The sequence below is a fragment of the Bombina bombina genome, chromosome 7, assembly GCF_027579735.1.
Source record: "Bombina bombina isolate aBomBom1 chromosome 7, aBomBom1.pri, whole genome shotgun sequence".
In the NCBI taxonomy this organism is placed as follows: domain Eukaryota; kingdom Metazoa; phylum Chordata; class Amphibia; order Anura; family Bombinatoridae; genus Bombina; species Bombina bombina.
In genome coordinates this window covers 506,351,061-506,369,458 of record NC_069505.1, presented here as the reverse complement: position 1 = coordinate 506,369,458, position 18,398 = coordinate 506,351,061, and the positions used below count along the sequence as shown (strand labels likewise).

The 18,398-nt window shown below is 40.4% G+C and overlaps 1 long non-coding RNA gene across 2 annotated transcripts in view; it reads left to right on the top strand.

Moving 5' to 3' along the window:
- LOC128666908 (uncharacterized) overlaps nucleotides 1–18,398 on the top strand; it is a 270,415-nt gene that overhangs the window by 193,559 nt on the left and 58,458 nt on the right. The window lies entirely within an intron of this gene.

The window sequence follows — 18,398 nt, the reverse complement described above, 5'->3', positions numbered from 1 at the left end:
ATTAGGGCATGATTTTTACCACATGGCCATTTTTGTTTTCTGCATAGAAACAGTTTCTGAGCTTCCCCACTGTTGTAATATGAGTGGGAGGGGCCTATTGTAGCGCTTTTTTGCGCAGTAAAAATTCAGTCACAATCTGTCTACTTCATCCTCCATGATCCAGATCGTCTTTAGAGAGCTTAGGGGTATTCAAAATCCATTTTGAGGGAGGTAATCAGGCACAGCAGTCCTGTGACAGTGTATTTGACTGTGAGAAAAACGTTAATTATATAATTGTTATCCGTTTTTGGGTACTAAGGGGTTAATCATCCATTTGCTGGTGGGTGCAATCCTTTGCTAACTTAATACATTTACTGTGAAAATTTGGTTGCTATAACTATTTTGGTCATTGTTATTTCAACTGTGTCATTTTTTCTGTGCTTCTTAAAGGCACAGTAACGTTTTTTATATTGCTTGTAAATTAATTTTGAAAAGTATTTCCAAGTTTGCTAGTCTCATTGCTAGTTTGTTTAAACATGTCTGACTTAGATGAATCTCTTTGTTCACTATGTTTAAAGGCCAATGTGGAGCCCAATAGAAATTTGTGTACTAATTGCATTGATGCTACTTTAAATAAAAGTCAATCTTTACATGTAAAGAAATTATCACCAGACGACGAGGGGGAAGTTATGCCGACTAACTCTCCTCACGTGTCAGTACCTTCGCCTCCCGCTCAGGAGGTGCGTGATTTTGTGGCGCCAAGTACATCAGGGAGGCCCTTACAAATCACTTTGCAAGACATGGCTACTGTTATGACAGAAGTATTATCTAAGTTGCCAGAATTAAGAGGCAAGCGCGATAGCTCTGGGTTAAGGATAGAGCGCGCGGATGAGATGAGAGCCATGTCAGATACTGCGTCACAGTTTGCAGAACGTGAGGACGGAGAGCTTCATTCTGTGGGTGACGGATCTGATCCAGGGAGACTGGATTCAGAGATTTCCAATTTTAAATTTAAGCTAGAGAACCTCCGCACATTGCTAGGGGAGGTATTAGCGGCTCTGAATGATTGTAACACGGTTGCAATTCCAGAGAAATTATGTAGGTTGGATAGATACTATGCGGTACCGGTGTGTACTGACGTATTTCCTATACCAAAAAGGCTTACAGAGATTATTAGCAAGGAGTGGGATAGACCGGGTGTGCCTTTTACCCCTCCTCCCATATTTAGGAAAATGTTTCCTATTGACGCCACCACACGAGACTTATGGCAGACGGTCCCTAAGGTGGAGGGAGCAGTTTCTACTTTAGCTAAGCGTACCACTATCCCGGTGGAGGATAGTTGTGCCTTTTCAGATCCAATGGATAAAAAATTAGAGGGTTACCTTAAGAAAATGTTTGTTCAACAAGGTTTTATTTTACAGCCCCTCGCATGCATTGCGCCTGTCACTGCTGCGGCAGCATTCTGGTTTGAGTCTCTGGAAGAGGCCATTCGCTCAGCTCCATTGGATGAAATAATCAACAAGCTTAAGACACTTAAGCTAGCTAACGCATTTGTTTCTGATGCCGTTGTGCATTTAACCAAACTTACGGCTAAGAACTCCGGATTCGCCATCCAAGCGCGCAGAGCGCTATGGCTTAAATCCTGGTCAGCTGACGTGACTTCTAAATCTAAATTGCTTAATATTCCTTTCAAAGGGCAGACCTTATTCGGGCCCGGCTTGAAAGAAATTATTGCTGACATTACGGGAGGTAAGGGCCATGCTCTACCTCAGGACAGGGCCAAATCAAAGGCCAAACAGTCTAATTTTTGTGCCTTTCGTAACTTCAAGGCAGGAGCAGCATCAACTTCCTCCGCTCCAAAACAGGAAGGAGCTGTTGCTCGTTTCAGACAGGGCTGGAAAGTTAACCAGTCCTGGAACAGGGGCAAGCAGGCCAAGAAACCTGCTGCTGCCCCCAAAACAGCATGAAGAGAGGGCCCCCTATCCGGAAACGGATCTAGTGGGGGGCAGACTTTCTCTCTTCGCCCAGGCTTGGGCAAGAGATGTCCAGGATCCCTGGGCGTTGGAGATCATATCTCAGGGATATCTCCTGGACTTCAAAACTTCTCCCCCACGGGGGAGATTTCATCTTTCAAGGTTATCAGCAAACCAAATAAAGAAAGAGGCGTTTCTACGCTGTGTACAAGACCTCTTACTAATGGGGGTAATCCACCCAGTTCCGCGGACGGAACACAGGCAGGGATTCTATTCAAACCTATTTGTGGTTCCCAAGAAAGAGGGAACCTTCAGGCCAATCTTGGACTTAAAGATCCTAAACAAATTTCTAAGAGTTCCATCATTCAAAATGGAAACTATTCGAACCATCCTTCCCATGATCCAAGAGGGTCAGTACATGACCACAGTGGATCTAAAGGATGCCTACCTTCACATACCGATTCACAAGGACCATTACCGGTATCTGAGATTTGCCTTCCTAGACAGGCATTACCAGTTTGTAGCTCTTCCCTTCGGATTAGCTACGGCTCCAAGAATCTTTACAAAAATTCTAGGATCACTTCTGGCGGTACTAAGACCGCGAGGCATAGCGGTGACTCCGTACCTAGACGACATTCTGATACAAGCGTCAAGTTTTCAAACTGCCAAGTCTCATACAGAGATAGTTCTGGCATTTCTGAGGTCGCATGGGTGGAAGGTGAACGTGGAAAAGAGTTCTCTATTACCACTTACAAGAGTTCCCTTTCTAGGGACTCTTATAGATTCTGTAGAGATGAAAATTTACCTGACAGAGGCCAGGTTATTAAAACTTCTAAATGCTTGCCGTGTCCTTCACTCCATTCCACACCCGTCAGTAGCTCAGTGCATGGAAGTAATCAGCTTAATGGTAGCGGCAATGGACATAGTACCATTTGCGCGCCTGCATCTCAGACCGCTGCAATTGTGCATGCTAAGTCAGTGGAACGGGGATTACTCAGATTTGTCCCCCCTACTAAATCTGGATCAAGAGACCAGAGATTCTCTTCTATGGTGGCTTTCTCGGCCACATCTGTCCAAGGGGATGACCTTTCGAAGGCCAGATTGGACGATTGTAACAACAGACGCCAGCCTTCTAGGCTGGGGAGCAGTCTGGAATTCTCTGAAAGCTCAGGGATTATGGACTCAGGAGGAGAAACTCCTCCCAATAAATATTCTGGAGTTAAGAGCAATATTCAATGCTCTCCTAGCTTGGCCTCAGTTAGCAACTCTGAGGTTCATCAGATTTCAGTCGGACAACATCACGACTGTGGCTTACATCAACCATCAAGGGGGAACCAGAAGTTCCCTAGCGATGTTGGAAGTCTCAAAGATAATTCGCTGGGCAGAGTCTCACTCTTGCCACCTGTCAGCGATCTACATCCCAGGCGTGGAGAACTGGGAGGCGGATTTTCTAAGTCGCCAGACTTTTCATCCGGGGGAGTGGGAGCTTCATCCGGAGGTCTTTGCTCAACTGATTCGTCATTGGGGCAAACCAGATCTGGATCTCATGGCGTCTCGTCAGAACGCCAAGCTTCCTTGTTACGGATCCAGGTCCAGGGACCCGGGAGCGGTGCTGATAGATGCTCTGACAGCCCCTTGGGTCTTCAACATGGCTTATGTGTTTCCACCATTCCCGATACTTCCTCGTTTGATTGCCAAGATCAAACAGGAGAGAGCTTCGGTGATTCTGATAGCGCCTGCGTGGCCACGCAGGACCAGCTATGCAGACCTAGTGGACATGTCGTCCTGTCCACCGTGGTCTCTGAATCTGAGACAGGACCTTCTAATTCAGGGTCCTTTCAAACATCCAAATCTAATTTCTCTGAGGCTGACTGCATGGAGATTGAACGCTTGATTCTGTTACCAGAAAAATTTACCATAAGATATGGCGTAAATATTTACATTGGTGCGAATCCAAGAGTTACTCATGGAGTAAGGTTAGGATTCCTAGGATATTGTCCTTTCTACAAGAGGGTTTAGAAAAGGGCTTATCTACTAGTTCGTTAAAGGGACAGATTTCTGCTCTGTCTATTCTTCTACACAAACGTCTGGCTGAAGTTCCAGACGTTCAGGCTTTCTGTCAGGCTTTAACTAGGATTAAGCCTGTGTTTAAGTCTGTTGCTCCGCCGTGGAGCTTAAACTTAGTTCTTAATGTTCTCCAAGACGTTCCATTTGAACCCCTTCATTCCATTGATATCAAGCTGTTATCTTGGAAAGTTCTGTTTTTGATGGCTATTTCCTCGGCTCGAAGAGTCTCTGAGTTATCTGCCTTACATTGTGATTTTCCTTATCTGATTTTTCATTCAGACAAGGTAGTCCTGCGTACTAAACCTGGGTTCTTACCTAAGGTAGTTACTAACAGGAATATCAATCAAGAGATTGTTGTTCCATCTCTGTGTCCTAACCCTTCTTCAAAGAAGGAACGACTTTTGCATAATCTGGACGTAGTCCGTGCCCTGAAATTCTATTTGCAGGCAACTAAGGATTTTCGTCAAACTTCTTCCCTGTTTGTCGTTTACTCTGGACAGAGGAGAGGTCAAAAGGCTTCGGCTACCTCTCTCTCTTTTTGGCTTCGTAGCATAATACGCTTAGCCTATGAGACTGCTGGACAGCAGCCTCCTGAAAGGATTACAGCTCATTCTACTAGAGCTGTGGCTTCCACCTGGGCCTTTAAAAATGAGGCCTCTGTTGAACAGATTTGCAAGGCTGCGACTTGGTCTTCGCTTCACACTTTTTCAAAATTTTACAAAATTGACACTTTTGCTTCGTCGGAGGCTATTTTTGGGAGAAAGGTACTTCAGGCAGTGGTTCCTTCTGTTTAATGTTCCTGCCTTGTCCCTCCCTTCATCCGTGTACTTTAGCTTTGGTATTGGTATTCCATAAGTAATGGATGACCCGTGGACTGACTACACTTAACAGGAGAAAACATAATTTATGCTTACCTGATAAATTCCTTTCTCCTGTAGTGTAGTCAGTCCACGGCCCGCCCTGTTTTTACGGCAGGTCTAAATTTTAATTAAACTCCAGTCACCACTGTACCCTATGGTTCCTCCTTTCTCGTCTGCTTTGGTCGAATGACTGAGTATGATAGGTGAGGGGAGGAGCTATATAGCAGCTCTGCTGGGTAATTCTCTTGCAGTTTCCTGTTAGGAAGAGATATATTCCATAAGTAATGGATGACCCGTGGACTGACTACACTACAGGAGAAAGGAATTTATCAGGTAAGCATAAATTATGTTTTTTCTCACCCCCAGAGTACATATACCCACTTAGACTATATCCTATGTGACCAAACCACCCTGTCGACCCTAATAGACTCCAAAATTTCACACACAGTGTGGTCAGACCATAGTATGGTGCTAAGCACTTTGTCTTGGTCATCCAAACCCAAATTTCATCAACAATGGAAGCTCAACGACCACATATTTTCTGACCACTAAGCACTATCGCTTGTATCTGAAAAAACAGAGGAGATTTTCTCTTTTAATACCCCAGCAGAAACATCTGCGCTACATAACTGGGAGACATATAAATGCTATATTAGAGGGGAAATAATGCAATACACACACAAGCAGTGCAAACTAAGAGCTGCCCATTACAATACACTAAACATGACACTCCTTAAATCTGAGACACTATTTAAACAAAATCCTCAATCTCAACTATTATATGCAGAAATGCAACAAGCAAGAACCTGCACAATTACTTAATAAAACATGCCCATATGAGATCTCTCACAACTAAAGCTAAATTCTTTGTCGAGAACAACAAAGCTGGCCGACTGATGCCCAGATCCCTAAAAACAAGGACATTTGGCACCTTTATCAGACACATTAAAGGACCATCTGGCAATCTTGCCTCACACAGCAATGATATAGTCGGGGAATTTGCTAACTATTATACATCCCTCTACAATTTACCAGCCCCAGACCCGATGACTAAAACTAAGCTAGTTAATGAGTACCTTTCACTACACTACATGCAGAACAGTGCTCGGCATTAGACTTGCAGCTCTCGTTGCAAGAAATACACAAAGCAATCAAGAAACTCCCCATAGGTAAATCTTCAGGCCCAGATGGGTTTACACCTAAATTCTTCCACTTATTTAAACTTCAACTATGCCCTAAACTCTTGGCAATGTATCAATCTATAGACCAAAATGGCCAATTTTCACAAACCCTATTAGAAGCCAAAATCTCTATGTTGATGTTAAAATCTATGCCAAGGTATTAGCAATGCGAATAAACAAAATCCTACCCCAACTCATACATACTGACCAGGTCGGTTTTATACCTGGCAGAGAGGTCAAAGATAATACCATCGGAGTACTCAAAACACTACTTAAAGCTAGCGACACAGGCATGCCACTTGTGGTGCTTTCAACCGATGCTGAGAAGGCCTTTGACAGGGTGGTTTGGCAGTTCACATGGTCCATCCTGTCAAAATTTGGCTTCTCTAGCACATTTATACACCGAGTACAAGCTTTGTACAAAAGCCCTTCAGCTAGAGTATGCACAAACAATATGCTATCCCAACAATTCCCAATAAACAATGGCACTAGGCAGGGGTGTCCTCTTTCTTCCCTGTTATTTGTGCTCACGGTTGAGATATTGGCAACACAAATTAGAAGCAACAGTAACATAGAGGGCATTGATTTTGGGCAGATACACCAGAAATGTCTGCTCTATACAGATGATATATTTACACTGCGGTCCTCTACACTCTCCATTCCTCCCCTTCTACGAGAATTTGCCAAATATAAACAAGTATCCAACTTCTCCATAAATATTGACAAATCAGTTTTAATGCATATTAATATCTCTGATGAGGAATCTCGCTATCTTTCCGCTAACACAACCTTTCTGATTAAAACTACCATTCAATACTTGGGAATATTTATATCCACTACCCACTCAGAGTTTAGTCAATCTAAATATATCCCTCTCCAGAAAGAGTCACAACAACTACTCGACATCTGGCACAAACAGGGACACCTATCCTGGATGGTGTGGGTAAACGCTATAAAAATTACTCTCCTCCCCAAATTCCTTTACCTATTTCAGGCCCTACCGCTCAATATACCCTCCCACTATTTAATACAACAACAGAAGTCCTTTGAATCTTTTATCTGGTCTAGACAGAGACCAAGAGTGTCAAGAGACACATTATACCTTAGTAGGGATAACAGAGGACTAGGTGTTCCCAATTTAACTAATTACTACAGATCTGTCCATCTAGCACGAATAGTTGCATGGAATCACTCTCTACCCTCTAAACCAAGGGTGCAACTAGAGTCTTCTCTTGTTGGAGGGATGGCCCTTGGAGAGCTCTGCTGGATTCCACCAAAACATAGGCCAATGCGTACAATTCCTAAATACTTTATCTCGAGCACGCTCAGTGTGTGGGATAAAATATTAATCTCCTCAAAAGTAGTATCTACTCAGACATCCCCCCTTGCACCCCTTCTGAACAACCCAACATTTATGCACATTGAAACCATACAAGCCCCCAACATAGAGGGAAAACCATCAAACTTACCAGCACACCTACTGGTAGCAAGAGGCCACTTCCGCACTCAAGCTGAAGTTTCTAAAGTAATAGGCCCACCCTTTCATAAATGGTTCCCCTACCTTCAGACCCACCACGCCATATCTAGTAACCCACATAAAACAGATCTGATGAGACCGCTCACTCCATTTGAGACACTGTACGACCCAAACTATATGCACATCCCATATCTCCCTAATCAACCGTATACTAAGGGAATGATTCCCCGATCGATGTCCAACACCTGATCGACGTCCAACATATATAATTAAATGGGAGAAGGAACTTTCCATAACACTGACAGATAATCAATGGACAAACATATTCAACACAACCAAGAAATCCTCTATCTTGTTAGTTCTTGCAGAATTGAATTACAATATTCTCTCCAGGTGATACCTGACACCCCATAGACTTCACAGCATGTTCCCCAATTCATCTTCACTATGCTGGAGTCATTTGGGGGAAACAGCTACCATGTCCCATATCTGGTGGTCATGTTCCCTACTGAAATCCTACTCGGAAGATATCTCCAAATATATCAATGCCACTCTAGGGATCTCACTGACTCTTACCTCTGCTGTAATCCTTTTAAACGACCTGCCCAAGATCACATGTCTATACTGTAGGAAGTTATTCATAACGATGCTTAACTGTGCAAAACGGCTAATACCACGATCGTGGAAGAAAACCCAAAACCCCACCCTACTAATGTGGATTAGAGAAATGGACCATGTCCTTTCCTTGGAAAAAAAAATGGATGTCTTGTTCATCTGTGAACAGAGAACCCCCACTTAATCCAACCTCACACAATATTACCCTTTCACTAACTAATCTGTGTGCCTAGATCTAAGAACATCCTATGCAACCAACATGACTTAGGAAAGTTTTTTCTTTTTTTTGTCTTCTTGCTTCTATATGACCACTTATGATTTATGTACCAAGAGATGTTACGTTTTACTTTTGTTGTAATTAGAAATATTTATAGAGAATTGCATTTAAGGAAGTTCTCATAAGTGAACTACAGTATATATCAATTTTCCAACCTGCATTAATATATAGAAAAAATGGACTAACCCACAAGGAAGAAATCTAGAGCCTTTGTAAAATGGAAGATATAACTAGTACTATATGCAATTCTCTTTTTCTTATGTTCGTTGAAATGTATTGCTGTTTAAAATTACAATAAAACATTTAACGAAAAAGGGATTCAAGACTTTCTAGCAGATGGGAAGTTCGCCTTCTAAGAGTATTACAGCTCTTTCTACAAGAGCAATTGCAACATCGTGTTTTTTTTTTTTTTTTTAATTATGCACGTTTGGAGCAGATTTGCAAAGCTGCAACATGTCTTCTCTGCATACTTTTTTTCAGAGTTTATCGCTTTGAGGTTTTGCTTTTTAGCCAGCAGCTTTTGGCAGGAAAGTCCTTCAGGCTGCAGTGTCAGCTAAATAAGAACTGCCAGAAAAATTGCCCCACCCTTTCTGTAACATAGACCATCGGCTTTGGTATTAATCCCATATGTTATGGAGGACTGTGGACCATCATCATTTAACAAAAGAAAACAAAATATTTGCTTACCTGATAAATTATTTTCTTTTAGAATGATGTTGGTAAACAGGCCCCGCCCGTTTAAATTTTTGAGCGACAGTTCTAATGACACCTCTATAGACCCTGCTTTATCTTTCCTACATAATGTTTCCTATTCTTTACTCCGTTACACGTTAAACTAAGAGAGGTGTGGGAGGGGTTTTAAAGAGACAGGAAACCTTAATTTGTTTTATTTGATTTGAATAGAACATACAGTTTTAAACAACTCTCCAATTTACTTTTATTATCAAATTTGCTTCATTCTCTTGCTATCTTTTGCTGAAGGAACAGCATTGCACTACTGGCAGCTAGCAGAGCACATCTAGATAGCCAATCACAAGAGACAAATGTGTGCAGGCACCAATCAGCAGCTAGCTCACACTAGTGTGGGATATATGGGTATTCTTTTTCAACAAGGGATACCAATAGAACAAAGCATATTTGAAATAAAAGTGAATTTAAAAGTGTATTAAAATGACACATGCTATCTGAATCATGCAGTTTAATTTTGACTTTCCTATCCCTTTAAGCTCTGATAAGGGTTCTTGACCTCTTCCTAGTGACGGGAAATATAGCCATGTGATATGGAGGACTGTAGACCATCATCATTGTGAAAGAAAATAATTTTATCAGGTAAGCATACATTTTGTTTTTCTAGATAATCTGAGGAACAATTTAGGTCCACCTTGAGATTTTAATATGAAATATTAGTTGTGTTTAATAAAATAATTTTACAATATACTTTCATTATTTATTTTGTTCCCTTTTCATGTAATTGATCTCTGGAAATCGTTTGTGGCTTTTCTAATTTTCAGAGTTGGAAATGCACCCCGCTGACTTTTCAAGGCTAACCCTGATACACATATTTTCTTAATTGGCTTCAGCAGATAACTGCAAAACAATGTCGTTGATACGAACATAATGACCGTGGCTAGCCTAGTCTTCTACAGAAGGAAGCCCGGATTGGCTCCTTCCAATAGGGCAAATTGTGGGTGGAGTTTGGTTATTAAAAAATAACTGTAGAAAACAAGATGTTAATTTGTTTAAAACATCTTTAGACTTGGCTGATATGTTAATCTATAGCAACACAACAGAAATGTCTTGTAATTACAAGGTGTTTACTGTCCCTTTAAGTACGACAATCAAATGAACATAAAGGGAAATAAAACACTGAATACATTTCCTAAGCATAATATGGGGGTTAGCCCCCCGTCTACCTCTAGTCATGGAAGCTGCCATCTTGAAATCTAGCGTTCTCTGCTTTTCAGTGCTGATGTGTTTGCACGTGTGCAGTAAGTCTCTTTCAGATACTTGCAGTGTAACCTAGGTTACAATATCGCGGCACCCATCACTAGAGGAAGGTGCATAAAATGGGGTAGATCTATCATATGGCGGGCAGACATGATTTGCTGTAGTGAACGTGTCTGCCCAAAATCGCTAAATGCTGACAACATACGCTGTCGGCATTTAAAGGGACACTGAACCCAAATTTTTTTATTTCGTGATTCAGATAGAGCAGCAATTTTAGGCAACTTTCTAATTCACTTCTATTATAATTTTTTTCTTCATTCTCTTGCTATCTTTATTTGAAAAAGAAGGCATCTAAGCTAAGGTGCCAGACAATTTTTGGTTCAGTACCCTGGACAGGACTTGTTTAATGATGGATGCATTTAGCCACCAATCAGCAAGCACAACCCAGGTTGTTCACCAAAAATGGTCCGGCATCTAAACTTACATTGCTTTTCAAAAAAAGATACCAAGAGAATTAAGAAAATTTGATAATAGAAGTGAATTAGAAAGTTGCTTAAAATTGTTGCTCTATCTGGATCACGAAAGAAAAAATTTGGGTTCAGTGTCCCTTTAACATTGAACAAGCATTTCTAGCGAAATGCTTGTGCAATGCTGCCCCCTGTACATTTGCGGCCAATCGACCACTAGCAGGGGATGTCAATCATTCCAATAGTATCCGACGCCACCTCAGAGGTGGGGGGATGAGTTGAGGAGTAGCGGTCTTAAGACTGCTGCTAATTGACTAAAGGCTCGCGGGGAAACAGCTGCATCCGCATGATAAATATACCCTAATGTATTTAGTTTTCAATATCCCTTTTATAATGTCCCGTATTTATTATCAGATTTTGTATAAGGTTCCTATCAATAAAGAATACATCAAAAACACAAAGGGGTCGATTTTTAAGCAGCGGATGCTACATCGACGTCCCATCATTTATGGTCCGCCACCTCTTAGGTGGCGGACTGAAATCATCCAGATCCGATCGGGATGATTGAGGGCCCCTGCTAGCGACCGATTAGCCTCCAGTGAGCAAGGGGGCGGCATTGCACAAGCGTTTCACCAGAAATGCTTGTGCAATGTTAAATGCTGACAGCGTATGCTGTTGGCATTTAGTGAGGTCGAGTAGCGAATCATGTCCGCTCGACCTTTGGTAAATCTACCCCAAAAAGTTTATTACAAGGTGTAAGTTTGCACAGAAAATACCATGGAACAATATAAAAGGGATTTTAAAAAGTAAATACATCCAAGACGTAATGATATATTCAAAGCAAAGATTAGCCTTAGAATAATATGTAGATGTATTTTTTACAATTGTATTAGTTGTTTCAATATTGAAAATATAAGTGTGAAAGATTAGTTGCAATAAAGTAGTTTCTTTAAAGTAATGGGGAGGCCATATTGAAACTAGTTTTCTATTTATCTGTGTGTTTGTACAAACAAGGCTGAGATAACCCTATGTTTCCCACAGGCTTGTTTGGACAGTCTCTTATATTGGCTGTTTATATACAGTATATACAGTATATATATATTGTTGCTGATGAAGGAGGCAAGACCTCCGAAAACGTTACACGAATAAAGTAACTTTGTTTGCTGTGAAAGACCTGAGAGTGCACTTCTTTTTGGGCTATAATTTTATGCAAAGCTGCACCCAGGCGATTTCCTAATTGAGGGCAAGATCTGGTATTTGGATATTTATATATATATATATATATATATATATATATATATATATATATATATATATATAATTGTGTTTAGAAGGAAAAATAGATAAGGGGTAACTTAAGTTAAAAAAATGGAGGCACCCATTACTTTATAGAAACAATTTTCAGAGTTAATGTAACAGTCTAGTCAAAATTTAATTTTCATGATTCAGATAGGACATGCAATTTTAAATAACTTTCCAATTCACCTTTATCATCAAATTTGCTTTGTTTTCTTAGTATTCTTTGTTGAAAGCTAAAGCTAGGTAGGCTTATATGCTCATATCTAGAGGGTGTTAGTTCATGTGTGCCATATAGATAACATTGTGCTCACGCCCGTGGAGTTACTTATGAGAGGGCACTGATTAGCTAAAATGCAAGTCTGTCAAAAGAACTGAAATAAGGGGGCAGTCTGCAGAGGCTTAGATACAAGGTAATCACAGAAGTAAGAAGTATATTAATATAACTGTGTTGGTTATGCAAAACTGGGGAATGGATAATATAGGGATTATATTTCTGTTTAAACAATAAAAAATTCTGGAGTAGACTGTCCCTTTAAATTACAGGAAAATAACTACACAAATAACATAATTTATGTAAGAACTTACCTGATAAATTCATTTCTTTCATATTAGCAAGAGTCCATGAGCTAGTGACGTATGGGATATACATTCCTACCAGGAGGGGCAAAGTTTCCCAAACCTCAAAATGCCTATAAATACACCCCTCACCACACCCACAATTCAGTTTAACGAATAGCCAAGAAGTGGGGTGATAAGAAAGGAGCGAAAGCATCAAAAAATAAGGAATTGGAATAATTGTGCTTTATACAAAAAAAATCATAACCACCACAAAAAAGGGTGGGCCTCATGGACTCTTGCTAATATGAAAGAAATGAATTTATCAGGTAAGTTCTTACATAAATTATGTTTTCTTTCATGTAATTAGCAAGAGTCCATGAGCTAGTGACGTATGGGATAGCAGATACCCAAGATGTGGAACTTCCACGCAAGAGTCACTAGAGAGGGAGGGATAAAATAAAGACAGACAATTCCGCTGAAAAAATAATCCACAACCCAAATCAAAAAAATTAAATAATAAGCAGCAGAATCAAACTGAAACAGCTGCCTGAAGTACTTTTCTACCAAAAACTGCTTCTGAAGAAGAGAAAACATCAAAATGGTAGAATTTAGTAAAAGTATGCAAAGAAGACCAAGTTGCTGCTTTGCAAATTTGTTCAACAGAAGCTTCATTCCTAAAAGCCCAGGAAGTAGAAACTGACCTAGTAGAATGAGCTGTAATCCTTTGAGGCGGGGACTTACCCGACTCTACATAAGCATGATGAATTAAAGATTTTAACCAAGATGCCAAAGAAATGGCAGAAGCCTTCTGACCTTTCCTGGAACCAGAAAGATAACAAATAGACTAGAAGTCTTTCTAAAACCTTTAGTAGCTTCAACATAATATTTCAAAGCTCTTACTACATCCAAAGAATGTAAAGATCTCTCCAGAGAATTCTTAGGATTAGGACACAATGAAGGGACAACAATTTCTCTACTAATGTTGTTAGAATTCACAACCTTAGGTAAAAATTTAAATGAAGTCCGCAACACCGCCTTATCCTGATGAAAAATCAGAAAAGGAGATTCACAAGAAAGAGCAGATAACTCAGAAACTCTTCTAGCAGAAGAGATGGCTAAAAGGAACAACACTTTCCAACAAAGTAATTTAATATCCAGAGAATGCATAGGTTCAAACGGAGGAGCCTGTAAAGCCCTCAGAACCAAATTAAGACTCCAAGGAGGAGAGATTGACTTAATGACAGGCTTGATTCGAACCAAAGCCTGTACAAAACAATGAATATCAGGATAATTAGCAATCTTTCTGTGAAAAAGAACAGAAAGAGCAGAGATTTGACCTTTCAAAGAGCTTGCAGACAAACCCTTATCCAAACCATCCTGAAGAAACTGTAAAATTCTAGGAATTCTAAAAGAATGCCAAGAGAATTTATGAGAAGAACACCAAGAAATGTAAGTCTTCCAGACTCGGTAATAAATCTTTCTAGACACAGATTTCCGAGCCTGTATCATAGTATTAATCACTGAGTCAGAGAAACCTCTCTGACTAAGAATCAAGCGTTCAATCTCCATACCTTCAAATTTAATGATTTGAGATCCTGATGGAAAAATGGGCCTTGAGATAGAAGGTCTGGCCTTAACGGAAGTGTCCAAGGTTGGCAACTTGCCATCCGAATGAGATACGCATACCAAAACCTGTGAGGCCATGCTGGAGCCACCAGCAATACAAACGAACGTTCCAATAGAATTTTGGAAATCACTTTTGGAAGATATAAGCAGGTTGATAATTCCAAGGAAGCGACAACGCTTCCACTGCTTCCGCCTGAGGATCCCTGGATCTGGACAGATACCTGGGAAGTTTCTTGTTTAGATGAGAGGCCATCAGATCTATTTCTGGAAGTCCCCAGATTTGAACAATCTGAAGAAATACCTCTGGATGAAGAGACCATTCGCCCGGATGTAACGTCTGGCGACTGAGATAATCCGCTTCCCAATTGTCTACACCTGGGATGTGAACCGCAGAGATTAGACAGGAGCTGGATTTCGCCCATACAAGTATCCGAGATACTTCTTTCATAGCCTGAGGACTGTGAGTCCCACCTTGATGATTGACATACGCCACGGTTGTGACATTGTCTGTCTGAAAACAAATAAACGATTCTCTCTTCAGAAGAGGCCAGAACTGAAGAGCTCTGAAAATCGCACGGAGTTCCAAAATGTTGATTGGTAATTTCGCCTCCTGAAATTCCCAAACCCCTTGCGCTGTCAGAGATCCCCATACAGCTCCCCAACCTGAAAGACTCGCATCTGTTGAGATCACAGTCCAGGTCGGACGAACAAAAGAGGCCCCTTGAATTAGACGATGGTGATTCAACCACCAAGTCAGAGAAGATCGAACATTGGGATTTAAGGATATTAATTGTGATATCTTTGTATAATCCCTGCACCACTGGTTCAGCATACAAAGCTGGAGAGGTCTCATGTGAAAGCGAGCAAAGGGGATCGCGTCCGATGCAGCAGTCATGAGACCTAGAATTTCCATGCACAAAGCTACCGAAGGGAATGATTGAGACTGAAGGTTTCGACAAGCTGAAACCAACTTCAGACGTCTCTTCTCTGTTAGAGACAAAGTCATGGACACTGAATCTATTTGAAAACCCAAAAAGGTTACCTTTGTCTGAGGAATCAAGGAACTCTTTGGTAAATTGATCCTCCAACCATGTCTTTGAAGAAACAACACAAGTTGATTCGTATGAGATTCTGCAGAATGTAAAGACTGAGCAAGTACCAAGATATCGTCCAAATAAGGAAAAACCGCAATACCCTGTTCTCTGATTACAGAGAGAAGGGCACCGAGAACCTTTGAAAAGATCCTTGGAGCTGTTGCTAGGCCAAACGGAAGGGCAACAAACTGGTAATGCTTGTCTAGAAAAGAGAATCTCAGGAACTGATAGTGATCTGGATGAATTGGAATATGAAGATATGCATCCTGTAAGTCTATTGTAGACATATAATGCCCTTGCTGAACAAAAGGCAGAATAGTCCTTATAGTCACCATTTTGAATGTTGGTATCCTTACATAACGATTCAATATTTTTAGATCCAGAACTGGTCTGAAGGAATTCTCCTTCTTTGGTACAATGAATAGATTTGAGTAAAACCCCAGACCCCGTTCCAGAACTGGAACTGGCACAATTACCCCAGCCAACTCTAGGTCTGAAACACATTTCAGAAACGCCTGAGCCTTCACTGGGTTTACTGGAATGCGTGAGAGAAAAAATCTTCTCACAGGCGGCCTTACCTTGAAACCTATTCTGCACCCTTGTGAAACAATGTTCTGAATCCAAAGACTGTGAATCGAATTGATCCAAATATCTTTGAAAAATCGTAACCTGCCCCCTACCAGCTGTGCTGGAATGAGGGCCGCACCTTCATGCGGATTTGGGAGCTGGTTTTGACTTTCTAAAAGGCTTGGATTTATTCCAGACTGGAGAAGGTTTCCAAACGGAAACCGTTCCTTTAGGGGAAGGGTCAGGCTTTTGTTCCTTATTCTGACGAAAGGAATGAAAACGATTAGCAGCCCTATATTTACCTTTAGATTTTTTGTCCTGAGGCAAAAAGGTTCCTTTCCCCCCAGTAACAGTTGAAATTATAGAATCCAACTGTGAACCAAATAATTTATTACCTTGGAAAGAAAGAGAAAGCAAAGTTGACTTAAAAGTCATATCTGCATTCCAAGATTTAAGCCATAAAGCTCTTCTAGCTAAAATAGCTAAAGACATATACCTGACATCAATTCTAATGATATCAAAAATGGCATCACAAATAAAGTTATTAGCATGTTGAAGAAGTTTAACAATGCTATAAGCATTATGGTCTGACACTTGTTGCGCTAAAGCCTCCAACCAGAAAGTGGAAGCTGCAGCAACATCAGCCAAAGAAATAGCAGGTCTAAGAAGATTACCTGAACATAAATAAGCTCTCCTTAGAAAGGATTCAAGCTTCCTATCTAAAGGATCCTTAAAGGAAGTACTATCCGCCGTAGGAATAGTAGTACGTTTAGCAAGAGTAGAGATAGCCCCATCAACTTTAGGGATTGTGTCCCAAAATTCTAATCTATCAGATGGCACAGGGTACAATTTCTTAAACCTTGGAGAAGGAGTAAATGAAGTACCCAGACTATTCCATTCCCTAGAAATTACTTCTGAAATAGCATCAGGAACTGGAAAAACTTCTGGAATAACTACATGAGGTTTAAAAACCGAATTTAAACGCTTAGTAGATTTAGTATCAAGAGGACTAGACTCCTCCATATCTAATGCAATCAACACTTCTTTAAGTAAAGAACGAATAAACTCCATCTTAAATAAATATGAAGATTTATCAGTGTAAATATCTGAAGCAGAATCTTCCGAACCAGATAGATCCTCATCAGAAACAGATAAGTCAGAATGATGGCGGTCACTTAAAAATTCATCTGAAATATGAGAAGTTTTAAAAGACCTTTTACGTTTACTGGAAGGAGGAATAACAGACAGAGCCTTCCTAATAGAATTAGAAACAAATTCTTTTATATTAACAGGGACATCCTGAACATTAGATGTTGAAGGAAAAACAACAGGTAAAGGATTATTACTAATGGAGACACTATCTGCGTTAGAAAGCTTATCATGACAACTAACACAAACTACAGCTGGAGGAACAGTTACCAAAAGTTTACAACAAATGCACTTAACTTTGGTAGAACCAGCATCAGGCAGCGTCTTTCCAGAAGTAGATTCTGATCCAGGGTCAGGTTGTGACATCTTGCAATATGTAATAGAAAAAACAACATATAAAGCAAAATTTATCAAATTCCTTAAATGACAGTTTCAGGAATGGGAAAAGATGCAAAATAAACAAGCCTCTAGCAACCAGAGCAATAAAAAAGTCAGACTTAAATAATGTGAAAAAAAGGTGGAGACCAGTATGACGCCCATATTTTTTGGCGCCAAGTATGACGCCCACATTATTGGCGCCAAGTACAACGCCCATATTTTTGGGCGCCAAGTATGACGCCACATCCTCTGACGTTGAAAACGACGCCCACATTTTTTGGCGCAAAAAAAACGTCTGTAACACACATACGTCAAAAAAATGATGCAACCACGAACAAACTTCCGGCGTCAACTATGGCGCCGGAAATGACAAAATTTTGCGCCAAAAAAGTTCGCGCCAAGAATGACGCAATAAATTGAAGCATTTTCTGCCCCCGCGAGCCTAACAGCCCGCAGGGAAAAAAGTTAATTGAAAATTTTTAAGGTAAGAAAAAATTATTTATTCATATGCATTATCCCAAATAATGAAACTGACAGTCTGAATGAAGGAATACTGATTATCCTGAATCATGGCAAATATAAGTTTAAACACATATATTTAGAACTTTACATATAAAGTGCCCAACCATAGCTTAGAGTGTCATAAATAAAATAAGACTTACTTACCCTAAGACACTCATCTACATATAGTAGATAGCCAAACCAGTACTGAAACGAGAATCAGCAGAGGTAATGGTATATAAGAGTATAACGTCGATCTGAAAAGGGAGGTAGGAGAAGAAATCTCTACGACCGATAACAGAGAACCTATGAAATAGATCCCCTAGAGGAAGACCATTGTATTCAAATAGGCAATACTCTCTTCACATCCCTCTGACATTCAC